A 3,057-nucleotide genomic window follows, 5' to 3' on the forward strand; every position below is an offset into this window, starting at 1 on the left:
GGTGGTTACAAATGGTATTAGGACCAAACAACAAAAGTTGTGTCATGGGCTATTACAAATGGTATCAGGTACCAGGGTCAGTTGAGTTTAGGCTGTTACAAATGGTATTAGAGCCAGACAACAAGAGTTGTGCCATGGGCTATTACAAATGATATTAGGGTCAAACAACAAGAATTGTGTCATAGGCTGTTACAAATGGTACGAGGGTCGACTGGAGTTATTAGGCTGTTACAAATGATATTAGGGTCAAACAACAAGAATTGTGTCATAGGCTGTTACAAATGGTACGAGGGTCGGCTGGAGTTATTAGGCTGTTACAAATGATATTAGGGTCAAACAACAAGAATTGTGTCATAGGCTGTTACAAATGGTACGAGGGTCGACTGGAGTTATTATGCTGTTACAAATGATATTAGGGTCAAACAACAAGAATTGTGTCATAGGCTGTTACAAATGGTACGAGGGTCGGCTGGAGTTATTAGGCTGTTACAAATGATATTAGGGTCAAACAACAAGAGTTGTGTCATGGACTGTTACAAATGGTATCAGGGCCAATTGAGTTTAGGCAGTTTCAAATGATATTAGGGTCAAACAACAAGAGTTGTGCCATGGGCTATTACAAATGGTATCAGGGCCAGTTAGGTTTAAGCGGTTACGAATGGTGTTAAGGCTAGACAATAAGAGTTGTGCCATTATTTAAGGGTGTGAAAATCTCTCCCCAACATACGTATTATAAAACGTTGATGGAGGTGGCTTAAAAAACTTAATTCTTTTTCCACAATCAATGATTATGGTAAGAAATTTTGAATATATGTATGCTTTATCTTTCCTCTTTCATTTTTATGAGTAATTGCATTAATTTAGTAAGCTTTCATTTGTAGAAATGAATTAAATATATATTTTAATAAAATATTATGATTTTTATTCTAATTAAATAATTATAATATTAATTAATTAACTATATTCAAAATATAAAGGAAAGGAAGAAATGAGGGTGCATAGGTATTAATGATGTTTGGAAAGACATGTAACACTTTAATCATACGTTATGTGTAAATTTGGAAAAGTAGCTTTAAAAAGTTATTTTTGGAAAATAGCCCTAGAAGGGTAAAATTGGAAATTTAACCCACATGAAATCCAATACTCATTATAAACTTGATTTTGATCATTATTATTCATCTATAGAGAATCTTTTTGGGTCAGTTGTTACAAATTATTCATCTATAGGCCACTTCAAAACTTGATTTTGATCAGAGGGAGGACATCTACACTCTTTGCGAAGAAAACAACGTTCGTGAACGCTTTAAACTAAAGTCGCCATTTGAGCTACCTCGAAAAGAATTTTGAAAATGGGGTCTTTCCATTTGTAACGACCCAATTTTTCTACTATAATGAAGTCACTACTATATGCATGACATGATGGTTAGTACAGAAACGTTCATTTAAAATATTTCAAAAAACGATGTCATAGACTTAAACACTCGTAATAAAAGTTTTAAAATAAAATAGTGTAAAATAAATAACGTGAAATTTAAATAAAATAAAGAAAATAATAAGACAATACCTTCATCTAACCTCTACGGGTTACAAAATAGACACAAATGCGACTATCCTAACACTAGTTCTACAACTTTCATTGTGACACCGTCATCTGTATAAGGGTGACTTACCTTTAACTTGAAAATAAGAGTAGTACGTGCCTTGAGTATTTCTCTACACGTGGCCCACACACGCAAGGTTCAATGCGTAGTATTTCTTTACATGTGCAATATGGTGGGACTTATCATTTTTAAAACATCATAGCATGATCTTAGATAGCTTTCCAGTCCGAGCAAGGTTCGATGCGTAGTATTTCTCTACACGTGGCCCACACACGCAAACATGGGTCCACTAGGTGGTCTCACATACCCCATAGGCCTGGCTCGTCAGGCTACCGAACACCACAAAGGGAAATGACCCGTATAACATCATGGCGAGCATAAATTTTGTAAGTTATAAGGTACACAATTGTACTAATGATTACGAGGAAGTATCTCGATGCATATGACACACAAGAATGCATGAGACCCCATAGCTTAAAATCGTCATGTAAGTGGCCTTACTATAGGACAGGCAAAAGATGGTTTGACTTATGATGATGTATGAGTATGACGATGTGTTGTGATGTATGTTAAATGTACGTTATTTATGTTTTGATGCATGACGTACATGTTATATTTGATGCACTTAATGGCTTCTATGATGAGTATGATGTATGCATGACGATGTTATTAACATGATGATGTTTTCCATGTTGAACATGCCTTATGATGTTGCTTGCCATATTGCATCATGTCGTTAGATCGACGTAGGACACAACCCTAAGAGTATGAAAATGATTTTAATGTAAATATCCACGAGCACATGTTACATAGTATAACCAAGAGATGAGACTAGAGGGTTGTGTCAGAAGAGATGTATAATTGGACTTAGAGGGACCTCATGCATATTGTATATTCATAAGCATAGGGCTACTTCCCCTAGAGATGATGAGTGCGGATGCGCACCGTATGATGAGCGTGAATGCGCGCAGGTGCGAATGTACACAGATGAGGGTGTTCATGAGACGCATGATACTATGGGATTCCGCTGACCCCCGAACGTCGCTACAGATTAGCTTGACCAGAGGGTCCAGGGGGTGTGCGAGCACCCTGGGGATTCACACTTGCACGTGTGAGTCGTGTGTAGGGAAGTACTGCACATCCAATTTGTCCGAGACTGGAGGCCACCCTTAAGATGATTAGAGATAGGTCCCTAATTCATGATTGCATGTGTTTGCATTAGCATGACCCCTATAGTGGGGTCACTTATTGAGTATTTCGAAATACTCAAGCCGTGTGCCATATTGTTTTTCAGTTAAAAGTACGGTGCTCATGTACGGTTGATGGCGACATCGTGATTGGAGACTGTGGTGCGTGCATAGGATAGTTGCATATTTAAACTTCCTAGTCTTGGTTAGGATGGGGTGTTTGCATTTCATTTATTTAAATTATTTAATTTATAATTTTTTTATCTTAT

Source organism: Cucurbita moschata, unplaced genomic scaffold (genome assembly GCF_002738365.1).
Source record: "Cucurbita moschata cultivar Rifu unplaced genomic scaffold, Cmos_1.0 Cmo_Scf00026, whole genome shotgun sequence".
NCBI classification, from domain to species: Eukaryota; Viridiplantae; Streptophyta; class Magnoliopsida; order Cucurbitales; family Cucurbitaceae; genus Cucurbita; species Cucurbita moschata.